Here is a 20,527-nt window from a genome sequence, read left to right as displayed (position 1 = left end):
TATAACAACAAAAAACAAACAAACACATTGTAAAAACAATAAAACCCCAAACAGGCTTACCACTCTCAAAGTTGCCACTCAACCAAACCTCCTCCACTCACAGCACATTAACCAGAATGGTGTTGTGAGGACCCACAGATTGGCAGCCTTCTGCCTGCCTGTTCAGAAAGTCCTTAAATATAGGTTTCTCTACCAGAGAATTCACTCTGGAGAGAAACCATATGGATGTGATCAGTGTGGACAACACTTTTCTTTAATGGCAAACCTTGTAAGACACCAGAAAATTCACACTGGAGAGAAACCATATGGCTGTGATCAGTGTGGACAACACTTCTCTGAAATGTCCAGCCTCAAAAGCCACCAGAGAATTCACACAGGAGAGAACCCCTATGGATGTGATCAGTGTGGGCAGCACTTCTCTAGGATGGAAAACCTTAAAAGACACCAGAAAATGCACACTGGGGAGAAACCCCATGGGTGTGATTTGTGTGGACAACACTTTTCTGTAATGGCAAACCTTGAAAGACATCAGAAAAGTCACACTGGAGAGAAACCATATGGCTGTGATCAGTGTGGACAGCACTTCTCTGTAATGTACAGCCTTAAAATCCACCGGAGAATTCACACAGGAGAGAAACCCTATGGTTGTGATCAGTGTGGACAGCACTTCCCTGTAATGTCCAGCCTTAAAAGCCACCAGAGAATTCACACAGGAGAGAGACCATATGGTTGTGATCAGTGTGGACAACACTTCTCTGTAATGTCCAATCTTAAACGCCACCAGAAAACTCACACAAGGAGAGAAACCTTATTGATGTGATCGGTGTGGTCAAAACTTTTCTGTTCAGCCTTAAGTCACACCAGATAATTCACACTGGGGAAAAACATTTAATTGTGATGTGTATTGAAAAGCTTTTGACAATCAATCAACCAATCAAGTTAACAATGTTGTACACACTTGATTTAATCTGTGTTCAGTGTAGAAAGAGTTTCATGTCTTCAATCAGACAGAAAATATCATGACGTAAACACATAAAAGATTAATCAGATTACTGTGAATGGTATATATGACAAGAGCTATAGAAGCTGAGAAACATAACCAAGTGTAGCATGACAGTCCATTATAGTCTTTTCATAAGAACTTGTTATTAAGATGGTTAAACTATTAAAACGTTACATGATGTATATGAGCATGCTGTTTCTAGAACAACTAGAGATGATATTTTGTTGATAAACTGTTATTTTTAGTGGGTTTCTTATTATCGTAGTCAAGAGTTTAAAAATAAAATCTGGTGTTTGAGCCTGTTAAATGTATGAAATCTGTCACTTATTTCCCTGCATCACTACATCTGAAGCTTTCGTTATTCTTATCATCCTTTTTTACACATAGAACCATGCAGGTCCATGATTAGAACAGGATTTCACACATTAAACATTGGCCAATAGGCTTGTCATTAAGTGACATTTACATTTGTTTACCAGTCAGAGATAGCATTGTGCAGTGGTCTCCCATTACCTTGTGAGAAATTAAAGTCCATAAAGTGAATTTTCCTTGTGCCAAATAAATTATACATCTTCACTTGGCTATTGATGAAGTCCACATAATATCATTTTAGTAATAACATGGATACAAAACAAAGGGTTAGGTAGATCAGACTTCCATTCTTTCTCCCTATACAGGGTTTTATGTATTTGTTTATTTATCAGGGACAAAGCACTTTAATCAACACATCAGTTTTTTCATCAGTGTAAATGGTCCAGAGTTTACACATTATGAGATGCCACGTTTGATCACCCAGGATGCAAATTGTTGTTAGGTGTCGATGGTGGCCCATCAACACCTAGGAGGCATTGAAATGTAAAGTCTGACCAGACCACTTCTATGTACTCTATGTAGTCAAATCAATTTAAAGGTTGAACTTACATAGCAACTTAAATCAAAACATGTGCAGGGAATATTACACGTTCTGAAGGATTTCAGCCATTAATTTAACATAAATGTTTAGCACGACCTTTGATTGTACTACCTGTACTGTTAATAATCATGGTTTCTATATTATGTTATTGTTTTGATAATGGAATGTTAGAAATTGATTGATAGAATCCATACCTTTCAGAAGTTAGTCTATTCATATACCATTTAGTAATAATATTCGTTCTAAACAAAACAAATAAGTAGATTACTTCCTTTCTTCCCCCTAGGGTAGATGATCATCCTCTCTTTGAGGGTATTTAAGAGATATTATGAGATGTCCACTTTTCTCATAGTTTATATCCATAATGTATGTGAATATAATATTATTATAGAGTAAACAAAGCATTTATTGTCATATATAGAATAATATTGATCTTATATGTGCCATGGTGTATATCCATACATGTATTCATTGGATAGATATGTCATTATTATAGAGATATGTTCATGTATTTTAGGTAAAAATGCTATTTATTTCTATTTATTTTGTTGCCAATTCATTTGTACAAGGTTGCATGGATCATGTCTGGGGGAGGAGTGAGGGGTGGAGCACTGTATGTTACACTGTGATTGGTGGAGAGATGGTTCTATTGTTCTCATTGGCCAATCATTCATAGCAGTTAGTGCTTTCACCCCAGGCTCTCTAGTATAAGAAGGGTTGGTCTGTGACATGTCTCCACAAGTCTTCCAGTGGACTGTGGACTCCAGGCAATGGTGACCTCTCTCAACCTCAACTCTGCTGAACAGGAGGAAAACAAAGACTTTGGTAGGGTTATGTACTCTATTCAATTTATTATTTATTCTCAATATTTCATTTTGTTTCATTGTAATTGTGTTAAATTGAACCGTTGCTTTGCTGTATATCAGATCAATTAAATTTCTGTCGGGCACCTATAATATCCATTATATAATGCAAGTGATTTTAGTAGGTTTAGTAGGCTGTAATGAGTACTGAGATAGGCTCAGGAGTCATTCCGGGGGTCCCAGGTGAGGAAAGACCCCCACCAAAAGTCAGAAAGCTTATTCTGGCTGCTTCAAGAGTGCAATATATGAATGTTTTAAAACCTTCAAAACAACTCTAATATTATGAAAATTGGACATTAACTGGCTGGCATACTGTTCTACAGTGTCCTAAAATAGATGACCCCCCAGAAAAGGGGCAGGGGTTGGGAAAATCTGACACCCATCATTTTCTGACACTTTGGTCCCTATAAAAGCCAAAGCAGTAAAAAAATAAAGTTACGCAAAAAATCATTAGAAGTACACTATGTAGTAACTCTGAGGACCCCCTAGGGGTCCCGAAGCCCCTGTGGAAGACCCCTGGTATTTGCTACTACTCATTTTTGTTTTCAGAGTCCAGCAACAAAAACATTTATTCAATTATGATCTAATATGACATTGTTCTGGAGCAGGAGCAGAGCGAGTACTGAGATAGGCACAGGGGTCCGGCGTCTGGGGGGTCCCATGTGAGGAAAGACCCCAATCAAATGTCAGAAAGGTTATTCTGGCTGCTGCTGCTGTATTTTATTGTTACGTCTTTTGTACAGGTATATAAAAGTAAAACGTTCGGCTTCCTTTCAAACAATGCCGTAGTAGGCCTATATCTACAACACTGTTGGGTCAATCTTCACAACCAATATATCATTTTGTAGCTATGATTCCCAGCTTTCAAATGAAATGGGAAAAATGTAAAATTCAATGACTAGCCCTCAGCTGTGTTCGGACACATATGTTTTATCTAAAATGTTTAGGTCCGCAAATTGCGTACCAGCTTTCCAAAAGATACAACACCAAGTATCCAGCGGCATGGGACAAGAAAGAAATGGCAGGGGGAGATTGGTTCCAGGGATTCATGATGAGGAACCAACAGTTTTCCATACGCCGTCCAGAGGCGACAAGCTACAAACACTGAAACCATATGGATGTGATCAGTGTGGACAACACTTCTCTTGTTCACTCAATGTTCATTCACAGTGTAAGGTCCTACACATTTATTGCCTGCATGTGTGCATCATAACTTGTTATCAAGATGGTTAAACTATAAACACGTTACACGTATATGAGCATGATGATTCTAGAACAACTGGAGAAGATATTTTGTTGATCATCTTTAAGTGAACTCTTCTTTTTAGTGGGTTTCTTATTATCGTAGTCAAGAGTTTAAAAATACAATCTGGTGTTTGAGCCTGTTAAATGTATGAATTCTGTCACTTTGCACATCACTACATCTGCAGCTTTCGTTATTCTTATTATCACAACAGTCCAGACCCCAGACAGAATTGTCTCCAGGAGGGGGATGAAACAACTGGGGGCAATGACATCAGCTGAGAGGGGCAAGCTCATCACCATGGCCTTGGCAGAAAGTGAATGCCCAAGGAAATCGCATAACGCCGATGTTCATCTTTCCCCGAGTTAAATTGAAGGCATTCATGATCAACGGTGGCCCTCCTGGCTGTATTGGGTCAGCCAAAGGATCGGGAAGGATGCAGGCAGATGATTTCATTGTGTTTCTGAAACACAGTTGTTTGGAAGAGGCAGTGGCCCCCGGAAGAGGCAGTGGCCCTGGAAGTGGCATTGGCCCTGGAAGTGGCTGCGGTTCCGCTAGTGGCTTATCAGCCGGTGCCGCAGCAGATCCCGACGGAGATCCCGACGGAGATGTTAGCGCATCTTGGCGAAATGACTCAGCTCTTGAATTCCACACCCCAGCTTTGGCTCGCCCTAATGGATTGGATGCAGACTCTGCGTAACCGGTTGATAACAGATTTCCCCACCCTGCAACCGTCTGCCCTGGCGACAATTCCTCAGCAAGAAGCCATCACCCAGAACAGCGCGTTGGACCAGGCACACCCACACTTCTCCAACTGCAGCAGATAAACTGAATGCCAGCACATAAACAGGTAGAATGTTACATGATTCACATCATAAGCAGAAATGTATGAAGCCCCTTTCCATATATGTAGAATTATATTGTACTCACATTACATATCCAGTTTACATGCACAACTCCCTGGAGAGACAACACCCCTTGCATGTTTCAAACCCATGAACGGTACACACCTGATGATATAACAAACATTTTCCATTTTCAATGTATAACAACAAAAAACAAACAAACACATTGTAAAAACAATAAAACCCCAAACAGGCTTACCACTCTCAAAGTTGCCACTCAACCAAACCTCCTCCACTCACAGCACATTAACCAGAATGGTGTTGTGAGGACCCACAGATTGGCAGCCTTCTGCCTGCCTGTTCAGAAAGTCCTTAAATATAGGTTTCTCTACCAGAGAATTCACTCTGGAGAGAAACCATATGGATGTGATCAGTGTGGACAACACTTTTCTTTAATGGCAAACCTTGTAAGACACCAGAAAATTCACACTGGAGAGAAACCATATGGCTGTGATCAGTGTGGACAACACTTCTCTGAAATGTCCAGCCTCAAAAGCCACCAGAGAATTCACACAGGAGAGAACCCCTATGGATGTGATCAGTGTGGGCAGCACTTCTCTAGGATGGAAAACCTTAAAAGATACCAGAAAATGCACACTGGGGAGAAACCCCATGGGTGTGATTTGTGTGGACAACACTTTTCTGTAATGGCAAACCTTGAAAGACATCAGAAAAGTCACACTGGAGAGAAACCATATGGCTGTGATCAGTGTGGACAGCACTTCTCTGTAATGTACAGCCTTAAAATCCACCAGAGAATTCACACAGGAGAGAAACCCTATGGTTGTGATCAGTGTGGACAGCACTTCCCTGTAATGTCCAGCCTTAAAAGCCACCAGAGAATTCACACAGGAGAGAGACCATATGGTTGTGATCAGTGTGGACAACACTTCTCTGTAATGTCCAATCTTAAACGCCACCAGAAAACTCACACAAGGAGAGAAACCTTATTGATGTGATCGGTGTGGTCAAAACTTTTCTGTTCAGCCTTAAGTCACACCAGATAATTCACACTGGGGAAAAACATTTAATTGTGATGTGTATTGAAAAGCTTTTGACAATCAATCAACCAATCAAGTTAACAATGTTGTACACACTTGATTTAATCTGTGCTCAGTGTAGAAAGAGTTTCATGTCTTCAATCAGACAGAAAATATCATGACGTAAACACATAAAAGAATAATCAGATTACTGTGAATGGTATATATGACAAGAGCTATAGAAGCTGAGAAACATAACCAAGTGTAGCATGACAGTCCATTATAGTCTTTTCATAAGAACTTGTTATTAAGATGGTTAAACTATTAAAACGTTACATGATGTATATGAGCATGCTGTTTCTAGAACAACTAGAGATGATATTTTGTTGATAAACTGTTCTTTTTAGTGGGTTTCTTATTATCGTAGTCAAGAGTTTAAAAATAAAATCTGGTGTTTGAGCCTGTTAAATGTATGAATTCTGTCACTTATTTCCCTGCATCACTACATCTGAAGCTTTCGTTATTCTTATCATCCTTTTTTACACATAGAACCATGCAGGTCCATGATTAGAACAGGATTTCACACATTAAACATTGGCCAATAGGCTTGTCATTAAGTGACATTTACATTTGTTTACCAGTCAGAGATAGCATTGTGCAGTGGTCTCCCATTACCTTGTGAGAAATTAAAGTCCATAAAGTGAATTTTCCTTGTGCCAAATAAATTATACATCTTCACTTGGCTATTGATGAAGTCCACATAATATCATTTTAGTAATAACATGGATACAAAACAAAGGGTTAGGTAGATCAGACTTCCATTCTTTCTCCCTATACAGGGTTTTATGTATTTGTTTATTTATCAGGGACAAAGCACTTTAATCAACACATCAGTTTTTTCATCAGTGTAAATGGTCCAGAGTTTACACATTATGAGATGCCACGTTTGATCACCCAGGATGCAAATTGTTGTTAGGTGTCGATGGTGGCCCATCAACACCTAGGAGGCATTGAAATGTAAAGTCTGACCAGACCACTTCTATGTACTCTATGTAGTCAAATCAATTTAAAGGTTGAACTTACATAGCAACTTAAATCAAAACATGTGCAGGGAATATTACACGTTCTGAAGGATTTCAGCCATTAATTTAACATAAATGTTTAGCACGACCTTTGATTGTACTACCTGTACTGTTAATAATCATGATTTCTATATTATGTTATTGTTTTGATAATGGAATGTTAGAAATTGATTGATAGAATCCATACCTTTCAGAAGTTAGTCTATTCATATACCATTTAGTAATAATATTCGTTCTAAACAAAACAAATAAGTAGATTACTTCCTTTCTTCCCCCTAGGGTAGATGATCATCCTCTATTTGAGGGTATTTAAGAGATATTATGAGATGTCCACTTTCTCATAGTTTATATCCATAATGTATGTGAATATAATATTATTATAGAGTAAACAAAGCATTTATTGTCATATATAGAATAATATTGATCTTATATGTGCCATGGTGTATATCCATACATGTATTCATTGGATAGATATGTCATTATTATAGAGATATGTTCATGTATTTTAGGTAAAAATGCTATTTATTTCTATTTATTTTGTTGCCAATTCATTTGTACAAGGTTGCATGGATCATGTCTGGGGGAGGAGTGAGGGGTGGAGCACTGTATGTTACACTGTGATTGGTGGAGAGATGGTTCTATTGTTCTCATTGGCCAATCATTCATAGCAGTTAGTGCTTTCACCCCAGGCTCTCTAGTATAAGAAGGGTTGGTCTGTGACATGTCTCCACAAGTCTTCCAGTGGACTGTGGACTCCAGGCAATGATGACCTCTCTCAACCTCAACTCTGCTGAACAGGAGGAAAACAAAGACTTTGGTAGGGTTATGTACTCTATTCAATTTATTATTTATTCTCAATATTTCATTTTGTTTCATTGTAATTGTGTTAAATTGAACCGTTGCTTTGCTGTATATCAGATCAATTAAATTTCTGTCGGGCACCTATAATATCCATTATATAATGCAAGTGATTTTAGTAGGTTTAGTAGGCTGTAATGAGTACTGAGATAGGCTCAGGAGTCATTCCGGGGGTCCCAGGTGAGGAAAGACCCCACCAAAAGTCAGAAAGCTTATTCTGGCTGCTTCAAGAGTGCAATATATGAATGTTTTAAAACATTCAAAAAAAAAAAAAAAAAAAAAGAACAACCTAGCAGCTGTACTGTGCTTCATTGACTTCAAAAAGGCTTTTGATTCTATCCACAGAAGCAAGATGGTGAAGATCCTTGAGGCCTACAATGTCCCTCCCAACATTCTCCGGGCTATCGAGACCATGTACGCAAAAACAAGGGCCAAAGTGGTGACCCCAGATGGCAGCAGTGAGGTGTTTGACATCCGAGCTGGGGTAATGCAAGGAGACACCCTAGCCCCCTACCTCTTCATCATAGTTCTAGATTATGCGCTCAGGAAAGCCATAGGGGGACGGGAACAAGAGCTTGGCTTCACGCTAACACCAAGGAGGTCAAGACGGCATCCCGCAGTAGTTCTGACAGACCTGGACTATGCGGACGACATCAGCCTGCTCTCCGACAGCATGGAACAAGCACAAGAACTCCTGAACAGGGTGGAGATAGAGTGTGCCAAAGTTGGTCTCAGGCTAAACGCTAAGAAAACTGAGGTTATCACCTATAACCTACCTGATCACTCACCTCTGACAACAACAGAAGGAGCTGTGTTGAAGGAAGTCAAGGACTTCAAGTACCTGGGCGCATGGGTCGACTCAACTGAGAAAGACCTTAAAGTAAGGAAGGCACTCGCTTGGAGGGCCCTGAACGGCATGAACAGTGTATGGAACTCTAACCTCCCCCGCCAAATCAAACTTAGCTTCTTCTTTGCAACGGTGGAGTCTGTTCTCCTCTATGGCAGTGAATGCTGGACCCTGAAGCCAACCCTGCAGAAGTCTCTAGACGGGTGCTACACTAGAATGTTGCGTGCAGTACTCAACATCAACAGGAGTGCACATGTTACAAACGAGAGCCTGTATGAGGGAATACCAAAGGTAAGCGAGAAAATTGCCACCAGAAGAATGAGACTAGCAGGACACTGCCAAAGACACCAGGAGCTTCCAGCCAGCAAATTGGTACTGTGGGAGCCAACACACGGGCACCGGCCGCGAGGACGTCCCACAAAAACATACGTGGACATACTCAAGGAAGACGTAGGGACACAGAACACCAATGAGCTGGCCAGATGTATGGAGAACCGAGATGACTGGAAACAACGATGGAGGGCTCGTCTGAGGACGACCTAGATAGATAAAACAACTCTAATATTATGAAAATTGGACATTAACTGGCTGGCATACTGTTCTACAGTGTCCTAAAATAGATGACCCCCCAGAAAAGGGGCAGGGGTTGGGAAAATCTGACACCCATCATTTTCTGACACTTTGGTCCCTATAAAAGCCAAAGCAGTAAAAAAATAAAGTTACGCAAAAAAATCATTAGAAGTACACTATGTAGTAACTCTGAGGACCCCCTAGGGGTCCCGAAGCCCCTGTGGAAGACCCCTGGTATTTGCTACTACTCATTTTTGTTTTCAGAGTCCAGCAACAAAAACATTTATTCAATTATGATCTAATATGACATTGTTCTGAACAAGAACAACCTAGCAGCTGTACTGTGCTTCATTGACTTCAAAAAGGCTTTTGATTCTATCCACAGAAGCAAGATGGTGAAGATCCTTGAGGCCTACAATGTCCCTCCCAACATTCTCCGGGCTATCGAGACCATGTACGCAAAAACAAGGGCCAAAGTGGTGACCCCAGATGGCAGCAGTGAGGTGTTTGACATCCGAGCTGGGGTAATGCAAGGAGACACCCTAGCCCCCTACCTCTTCATCATAGTTCTAGATTATGCGCTCAGGAAAGCCATAGGGGGACGGGAACAAGAGCTTGGCTTCACGCTAACACCAAGGAGGTCAAGACGGCATCCCGCAGTAGTTCTGACAGACCTGGACTATGCGGACGACATCAGCCTGCTCTCCGACAGCATGGAACAAGCACAAGAACTCCTGAACAGGGTGGAGATAGAGTGTGCCAAAGTTGGTCTCAGGCTAAACGCTAAGAAAACTGAGGTTATCACCTATAACCTACCTGATCACTCACCTCTGACAACAACAGAAGGAGCTGTGTTGAAGGAAGTCAAGGACTTCAAGTACCTGGGCGCATGGGTCGACTCAACTGAGAAAGACCTTAAAGTAAGGAAGGCACTCGCTTGGAGGGCCCTGAACGGCATGAACAGTGTATGGAACTCTAACCTCCCCCGCCAAATCAAACTTAGCTTCTTCTTTGCAACGGTGGAGTCTGTTCTCCTCTATGGCAGTGAATGCTGGACCCTGAAGCCAACCCTGCAGAAGTCTCTAGACGGGTGCTACACTAGAATGTTGCGTGCAGTACTCAACATCAACAGGAGTGCACATGTTACAAACGAGAGCCTGTATGAGGGAATACCAAAGGTAAGCGAGAAAATTGCCACCAGAAGAATGAGACTAGCAGGACACTGCCAAAGACACCAGGAGCTTCCAGCCAGCAAATTGGTACTGTGGGAGCCAACACACGGGCACCGGCCGCGAGGACGTCCCACAAAAACATACGTGGACATACTCAAGGAAGACGTAGGGACACAGAACACCAATGAGCTGGCCAGATGTATGGAGAACCGAGATGACTGGAAACAACGATGGAGGGCTCGTCTGAGGACGACCTAGATAGATAAAACAACTCTAATATTATGAAAATTGGACATTAACTGGCTGGCATACTGTTCTACAGTGTCCTAAAATAGATGACCCCCCAGAAAAGGGGCAGGGGTTGGGAAAATCTGACACCCATCATTTTCTGACACTTTGGTCCCTATAAAAGCCAAAGCAGTAAAAAAATAAAGTTACGCAAAAAAATCATTAGAAGTACACTATGTAGTAACTCTGAGGACCCCCTAGGGGTCCCGAAGCCCCTGTGGAAGACCCCTGGTATTTGCTACTACTCATTTTTGTTTTCAGAGTCCAGCAACAAAAACATTTATTCAATTATGATCTAATATGACATTGTTCTGGAGCAGGAGCAGAGCGAGTACTGAGATAGGCACAGGGGTCCGGCGTCTGGGGGGTCCCAGGTGAGGAAAGACCCCAATCAAATGTCAGAAAGGTTATTCTGGCTGATGCTGCTGTATTTTATTGTTACGTCTTTTGTACAGGTATATAAAAGTAAAACGTTCGGCTTCCTTTCAAACAATGCCGTAGTAGGCCTATATCTACAACACTGTTGGGTCAATCTTCACAACCAATATATCATTTTGTAGCTATGATTCCCAGCTTTCAAATGAAATGGGAAAAATTAAAATTTAAAATTCAATGACTAGCCCTCAGCTGTGTTCGGACACATATGTTTTATCTAAAATGTTTAGGTCCGCAAATTGCGTACCAGCTTTCCAAAAGATACAACACCAAGTATCCAGCGGCATGGGACAAGAAAGAAATGGCAGGGGGAGATTGGTTCCAGGGATTCATGATGAGGAACCAACAGTTTTCCATACGCCGTCCAGAGGCGACAAGCTACAAACACTGAAACCATATGGATGTGATCAGTGTGGACAACACTTCTCTTGTTCACTCAATGTTCATTCACAGTGTAAGGTCCTACACATTTATTGCCTGCATGTGTGCATCATAACTTGTTATCAAGATGGTTAAACTATAAACACGTTACACGTATATGAGCATGATGATTCTAGAACAACTGGAGAAGATATTTTGTTGATCATCTTTAAGTGAACTCTTCTTTTTAGTGGGTTTCTTATTATCGTAGTCAAGAGTTTAAAAATACAATCTGGTGTTTGAGCCTGTTAAATGTATGAATTCTGTCACTTTGCACATCACTACATCTGCAGCTTTCGTTATTCTTATTATCATCCTTTTTTACACAGAATTGTCTTTGTGGAAGATGTCCCACCTACATTTTGAGATGCACAAGTCTCAATGTTCCCTTTATTATCATTCTGATTTCTCTTGACCAAAACAGACCCTTTACAGCAGCATTGAAGATTACACTAAATCTGTATTTATATGTTGTTAAATGTAAATGATGGTACAGGTTGTGCAGTCACAAATAAAGGCAAAACATCAAAGTCAATATGTCTTTTTGAGCTTTTGTTTACAGTAGTAGTGTCTGTGTGTGTGTGTGTGTGTGTGTGTGTGTGTGTGTGTGTGTGTGTGTGTGTGTGTGTGTGTGTGTGTGTGTGTGTGTGTGTGTGTGTGTGTGTCTGTCTGTCTGAGCAATCATGTGCAAATTAGGTTTCTATAGGACTTGATAGTCCACTCTATCTTAATGGTTCTGCATGAATAGCCAGGTGAGAGGCACATTCATAAGAGGACATTAATAGAGGTTGTTTTGTTCTGAAGGAATGTTGAGTATTCATGCACAAATGAAGTTTCTGTGGGAACTTAAATGACCTTTAATTTGTCTCAATGGTTCTGCTTGCATAACAAGACAGAGGTCTCGCAGGACGAGGACGAGGGGCTTAATAACCCAATACGTGCTAAAGGCAGCCTCAGATGAGGTGCTACAAGGTCTGTCTGTATGAAGTGTGGTCAAAGCTTATAAAATGTAAAAAGAAGGAAGTCCAATGGAGAGAGATGGGAGAAAAGAGCTGCCCATGCCAGGTATAATTTCATTTTAGGGTCTTCTCTCATGAGCAGGAGGAGCTCTTGGTGACCTATCTGACCAAGTCTGCAGAGCTGTATTTTGGATTATGCCCAAAGAAAGGAGGTGAGAATAGACTGATGTATTATAATGTATTAGTGTAGGCTGTGTATACATGTGTTAAAACATTCACTTTACATAGGACATTGGTCTTCCAATTCATCGATAATTTAAAAAGTTCACTTCACATAGGACATTGGTTTTCAATTCATAAATAATTTAAAAAAATAAACAGGCTAGGCCTACATACAAATTATTGTTGCGACCGAAGGTCTCAGTTTACCATGAGAAATATCACAGCTTGTCTCTGTGTGTGTGTACACATTTTTACAGTCAAGAGCTGCGTCTCAAGTCCTTCAATTAGATCCTGTTTCCTACACTTCTTTCCTATTTCCTTGTATGTTACAAGGTATTTTGATACAAGCAAGGAAATAGGAACTAGGAAATAGGATCTAATTTAAGAACTTGAGACGCAGCTATGGGCTGGTTCCCTTGACACATCACTGTGACATCACAGGTGACATCACCTATGTAAAAGTCCATATATGGTATCTGGCCAGATGGGTCAATGATACTGGTTCAAGGTTGTACTTTATTGTTACGTCTTTTGTACAGGTACATGAGAGTAAAACGTATTTATTGTTCGGCTTCCTTTCAAACAATATGTTTTATCTAAAATGTTCAGGTCCGCAAATTGCGTACCAATATGGACCATATGGATGTGATCAGTGTGGACAACACTTCTCTTGTTCACTCAATGTTCATTCACAGTGTAAGGTCCTACACATTTATTGCCTGCATGTGTGCATCATAACTTGTTATCAAGATGGTTAAACTATAAACACGTTACACGTATATGAGCATGATGATTCTAGAACAACTGGAGAAGATATTTTGTTGATCATCTTTAAGTGAACTCTTCTTTTTAGTGGGTTTCTTATTATCGTAGTCAAGAGTTTAAAAATACAATCTGGTGTTTGAGCCTGTTAAATGTATGAATTCTGTCACTTTGCACATCACTACATCTGCAGCTTTCGTTATTCTTATTATCATCCTTTTTTACACAGAATTGTCTTTGTGGAAGATGTCCCACCTACATTTTGAGATGCACAAGTCTCAATGTTCCCTTTATTATCATTCTGATTTCTCTTGACCAAAACAGACCCTTTACAGCAGCATTGAAGATTACACTAAATCTGTATTTATATGTTGTTAAATGTAAATGATGGTACAGGTTGTGCAGTCACAAATAAAGGCAAAACATCAAAGTCAATATGTCTTTTTGAGCTTTTGTTTACAGTAGTAGTGTCTGTGTGTGTGTGTGTGTGTGTGTGTGTGTGTGTGTGTGTGTGTGTGTGTGTGTGTGTGTGTGTGTGTGTGTGTCTGTCTGTCTGTCTGAGCAATCATGTGCAAATTAGGTTTCTATAGGACTTGATAGTCCACTCTATCTTAATGGTTCTGCATGAATAGCCAGGTGAGAGGCACATTCATAAGAGGACATTAATAGAGGTTGTTTTGTTCTGAAGGAATGTTGAGTATTCATGCACAAATGAAGTTTCTGTGGGAACTTAAATGACCTTTAATTTGTCTCAATGGTTCTGCTTGCATAACAAGACAGAGGTCTCGCAGGACGAGGACGAGGGGCTTAATAACCCAATACGTGCTAAAGGCAGCCTCAGATGAGGTGCTACAAGGTCTGTCTGTATGAAGTGTGGTCAAAGCTTATAAAATGTAAAAAGAAGGAAGTCCAATGGAGAGAGATGGGAGAAAAGAGCTGCCCATGCCAGGTATAATTTCATTTTAGGGTCTTCTCTCATGAGCAGGAGGAGCTCTTGGTGACCTATCTGACCAAGTCTGCAGAGCTGTATTTTGGATTATGCCCAAAGAAAGGAGGTGAGAATAGACTGATGTATTATAATGTATTAGTGTAGGCTGTGTATACATGTGTTAAAACATTCACTTTACATAGGACATTGGTCTTCCAATTCATCGATAATTTAAAAAGTTCACTTCACATAGGACATTGGTTTTCAATTCATAAATAATTTAAAAAAATAAACAGGCTAGGCCTACATACAAATTATTGTTGCGACCGAAGGTCTCAGTTTACCATGAGAAATATCACAGCTTGTCTCTGTGTGTGTGTACACATTTTTACAGTCAAGAGCTGCGTCTCAAGTCCTTCAATTAGATCCTGTTTCCTACACTTCTTTCCTATTTCCTTGTATGTTACAAGGTATTTTGATACAAGCAAGGAAATAGGAACTAGGAAATAGGATCTAATTTAAGAACTTGAGACGCAGCTATGGGCTGGTTCCCTTGACACATCACTGTGACATCACAGGTGACATCACCTATGTAAAAGTCCATATATGGTATCTGGCCAGATGGGTCAATGATACTGGTTCAAGGTTGTACTTTATTGTTACGTCTTTTGTACAGGTACATGAGAGTAAAACGTATTTATTGTTCGGCTTCCTTTCAAACAATATGTTTTATCTAAAATGTTCAGGTCCGCAAATTGCGTACCAGCTTTCCAAAAGATACAACACCAAGTATCCAGCGGCATGGGACAAGAAATAAATGGCAGGGGAGATTGGTTCTGGGTATTCATGATGAGGCACCAACAGTTGTCCATACGCCGTCCAGCGGCGACTAGCCTTTCCCGTGCGACAAGCTTCAATAGGTTCAACGTGGACACGTTCTTCAGAAACCTGGCTACTGTCCAGGAACGCCCCACCCAGCCCTTTGAAGCGATGGATGTGTGGAATATGGACGAGGCCGGCATCACAACAGTCCAGACCCCAGACAGAATTGTCTCCAGGAGGGGGATGAAACAACTGGGGGCAATGACATCAGCTGAGAGGGGCAAGCTCATCACCATGGCCTTGGCAGAAAGTGAATGCCCAAGGAAATCGCATAACGCCGATGTTCATCTTTCCCCGAGTTAAATTGAAGGCATTCATGATCAACGGTGGCCCTCCTGGCTGTATTGGGTCAGCCAAAGGATCGGGAAGGATGCAGGCAGATGATTTCATTGTGTTTCTGAAACACAGTTGTTTGGAAGAGGCAGTGGCCCCCGGAAGAGGCAGTGGCCCTGGAAGTGGCATTGGCCCTGGAAGTGGCAGCGGTTCCGCTAGTGGCTTATCAGCCGGTGCCGCAGCAGATCCCGACGGAGATCCCGACGGAGATGTTAGCGCATCTTGGCGAAATGACTCAGCTCTTGAATTCCACACCCCAGCTTTGGCTCGCCCTAATGGATTGGATGCAGACTCTGCGTAACCGGTTGATAACAGATTTCCCCACCCTGCAACCGTCTGCCCTGGCGACAATTCCTCAGCAAGAAGCCATCACCCAGAACAGCGCGTTGGACCAGGCACACCCACACTTCTCCAACTGCAGCAGGTAAACTGAATGCCAGCACATAAACAGGTAGAATGTTACATGATTCACATCATAAGCAGAAATGTATGAAGCCCCTTTCCATATATGTAGAATTATATTGTACTCACATTACATATCCAGTTTACATGCACAACTCCCTGGAGAGACAACACCCCTTGCATGTTTCAAACCCATGAACGGTACACACCTGATGATATAACAAACATTTTCCATTTTCAATGTATAACAACAAAAAACAAACAAACACATTGTAAAAACAATAAAACCCCAAACAGGCTTACCACTCTCAAAGTTGCCACTCAACCAAACCTCCTCCACTCACAGCACATTAACCAGAATGGTGTTGTGAGGACCCACAGATTGGCAGCCTTCTGCCTGCCTGTTCAGAAAGTCCTTAAATATAGGTTTCTCTACCAGAGAATTCACTCTGGAGAGAAACCATATGGATGTGATCAGTGTGGACAACACTTTTCTTTAATGGCAAACCTTGTAAGACACCAGAAAATTCACACTGGAGAGAAACCATATGGCTGTGATCAGTGTGGACAACACTTCTCTGAAATGTCCAGCCTCAAAAGCCACCAGAGAATTCACACAGGAGAGAACCCCTATGGATGTGATCAGTGTGGGCAGCACTTCTCTAGGATGGAAAACCTTAAAAGACACCAGAAAATGCACACTGGGGAGAAACCCCATGGGTGTGATTTGTGTGGACAACACTTTTCTGTAATGGCAAACCTTGAAAGACATCAGAAAAGTCACACTGGAGAGAAACCATATGGCTGTGATCAGTGTGGACAGCACTTCTCTGTAATGTACAGCCTTAAAATCCACCAGAGAATTCACACAGGAGAGAAACCCTATGGTTGTGATCAGTGTGGACAGCACTTCCCTGTAATGTCCAGCCTTAAAAGCCACCAGAGAATTCACACAGGAGAGAGACCATATGGTTGTGATCAGTGTGGACAACACTTCTCTGTAATGTCCAATCTTAAACGCCACCAGAAAACTCACACAAGGAGAGAAACCTTATTGATGTGATCGGTGTGGTCAAAACTTTTCTGTTCAGCCTTAAGTCACACCAGATAATTCACACTGGGGAAAAACATTTAATTGTGATGTGTATTGAAAAGCTTTTGACAATCAATCAACCAATCAAGTTAACAATGTTGTACACACTTGATTTAATCTGTGCTCAGTGTAGAAAGAGTTTCATGTCTTCAATCAGACAGAAAATATCATGACGTAAACACATAAAAGATTAATCAGATTACTGTGAATGGTATATATGACAAGAGCTATAGAAGCTGAGAAACATAACCAAGTGTAGCATGACAGTCCATTATAGTATTTTCATAAGAACTTGTTATTAAGATGGTTAAACTATTAAAACGTTACATGATGTATATGAGCATGCTGTTTCTAGAACAACTAGAGATGATATTTTGTTGATAAACTGTTCTTTTTAGTGGGTTTCTTATTATCGTAGTCAAGAGTTTAAAAATAAAATCTGGTGTTTGAGCCTGTTAAATGTATGAATTCTGTCACTTATTTCCCTGCATCACTACATCTGAAGCTTTCGTTATTCTTATCATCCTTTTTTACACATAGAACCATGCAGGTCCATGATTAGAACAGGATTTCACACATTAAACATTGGCCAATAGGCTTGTCATTAAGTGACATTTACATTTGTTTACCAGTCAGAGATAGCATTGTGCAGTGGTCTCCCATTACCTTGTGAGAAATTAAAGTCCATAAAGTGAATTTTCCTTGTGCCAAATAAATTATACATCTTCACTTGGCTATTGATGAAGTCCACATAATATCATTTTAGTAATAACATGGATACAAAACAAAGGGTTAGGTAGATCAGACTTCCATTCTTTCTCCCTATACAGGGTTTTATGTATTTGTTTATTTATCAGGGACAAAGCACTTTAATCAACACATCAGTTTTTTCATCAGTGTAAATGGTCCAGAGTTTACACATTATGAGATGCCACGTTTGATCACCCAGGATGCAAATTGTTGTTAGGTGTCGATGGTGGCCCATCAACACCTAGGAGGCATTGAAATGTAAAGTCTGACCAGACCACTTCTATGTACTCTATGTAGTCAAATCAATTTAAAGGTTGAACTTACATAGCAACTTAAATCAAAACATGTGCAGGGAATATTACACATGTTCTGAAGGATTTCAGCCATTAATTTAACATAAATGTTTAGCACGACCTTTGATTGTACTACCTGTACTGTTAATAATCATGGTTTCTATATTATGTTATTGTTTTGATAATGGAATGTTAGAAATTGATTGATAGAATCCATACCTTTCAGAAGTTAGTCTATTCATATACCATTTAGTAATAATATTCGTTCTAAACAAAACAAATAAGTAGATTACTTCCTTTCTTCCCCCTAGGGTAGATGATCATCCTCTCTTTGAGGGTATTTAAGAGATATTATGAGATGTCCACTTTTCTCATAGTTTATATCCATAATGTATGTGAATATAATATTATTATAGAGTAAACAAAGCATTTATTGTCATATATAGAATAATATTGATCTTATATGTGCCATGGTTTATATCCATACATGTATTCATTGGATAGATATGCCATTATTATAGAGATATGTTCATGTATTTTAGGTAAAAATGCTATTTATTTCTATTTATTTTGTTGCCAATTCATTTGTACAAGGTTGCATGGATCATGTCTGGGGGAGGAGTGAGGGGTGGAGCACTGTATGTTACACTGTGATTGGTGGAGAGATGGTTCTATTGTTCTCATTGGCCAATCATTCATAGCAGTTAGTGCTTTCACCCCAGGCTCTCTAGTATAAGAAGGGTTGGTCTGTGACATGTCTCCACAAGTCTTCCAGTGGACTGTGGACTCCAGGCAATGATGACCTCTCTCAACCTCAACTCTGCTGAACAGGAGGAAAACAAAGACTTTGGTAGGGTTATGTACTCTATTCAATTTATTATTTATTCTCAATATTTCATTTTGTTTCATTGTAATTGTGTTAAATTGAACCGTTGCTTTGCTGTATATCAGATCAATTAAATTTCTGTCGGGCACCTATAATATCCATTATATAATGCAAGTGATTTTAGTAGGTGTTTATTAAGTCTTAAGTAAACAGTTAAAACAGTTAATGCCTATAGTTTAGTTTGTGTCATGCAATGTGTTGCATTATTGCAATTTGTTGCATTATTGCAAGTTAACTTCTACTACTTCTAGTACTATTAATAGAATCCACACTTTTCAGACACCTCTAAATGACCATTTGTCTTTTTTTCCATTTTTTTCAATCCAGTGTTGCATTATCAGTCTGGCTTCAATGTCTTTCCAGAGATAAATGGAAAAAGAAGGTTGGATAAGCAAAAACAACACTGCTGCGACCAGTGTGGAAAACACTTCCCTAACATCTCCAAACTTAAAATACACCAGAGAATTCACTCTGGAGAGAAACCCTATGGGTGTGATCAGTGTGGACAACAATTCTCTCAAATGGCACACCTTAAAAGCCACCAGAAAATTCACACTGGAGAGAAACCCTATGGAAAACCTATAGGTGTGATCAGTGTGGACAACAATTCTCTCAAATGGCACACCTTAAAAGCCACCAGAAAATTCACACTGGAGAGAAACCATATGGGTGTGATCAGTGTGGACAACAATTCTCTCAAATGGCACACCTTAAAAGCCACCAGAAAATTCACACTGGAGAGAAACCCTATGGATGTGATCAGTGTGGACAACACTTTTCTTTAATGTACAACCTTAAAAGCCACCAGAGAGTTCACACTGGAGAGAAACCCTATGGGTGTGATCAGTGCGGACAACAATTATCTCGAATGGCAAACCTTAAAATCCACCAGAGAATTCACACTGGAGAGAAACCCTATGGATGTGATCAGTGTGGGCAGCACTTCTCTAAGATGGGAAACCTTGAAAGACATCAGAAAATTCACACCGGAGAGAAACCATATGGAGACACCACAGGTGACATCACCTATGTAAAAGTCCATATATGGTATCTGGCCAGATGGGCCAGTGATACTGGTTCAAGGCTGTATTTTATTGTTACGTCTTTTGTACAGGTATATAAAAGTAAAACGTTCGGCTTCCTTTCAAACAATGCCGTAGTAGGCCTATATCTACAACACTGTTGGGTCAATCTTCACAACCAATATATCATTTTGTAGCTATGATTCCCAGCTTTCAAATGAAATGGGAAAAATTAAAATTTAAAATTCAATGACTAGCCCTCAGCTGTGTTCGGACACATATGTTTTATCTAAAATGTTTAGGTCCGCAAATTGCGTACCAGCTTTCCAAAAGATACAACACCAAGTATCCAGCGGCATGGGACAAGAAAGAAATGGCAGGGGGAGATTGGTTCCAGGGATTCATGATGAGGAACC

This window comes from Nannobrachium achirus, assembly GCF_963921795.1.
Source record: "Nannobrachium achirus genome assembly, chromosome: 13".
In the NCBI taxonomy this organism is placed as follows: domain Eukaryota; kingdom Metazoa; phylum Chordata; class Actinopteri; order Myctophiformes; family Myctophidae; genus Nannobrachium; species Nannobrachium achirus.
The sequence above is the reverse complement of the archived record's forward strand: the minus strand, read 5'-3'. Positions refer to the sequence as shown.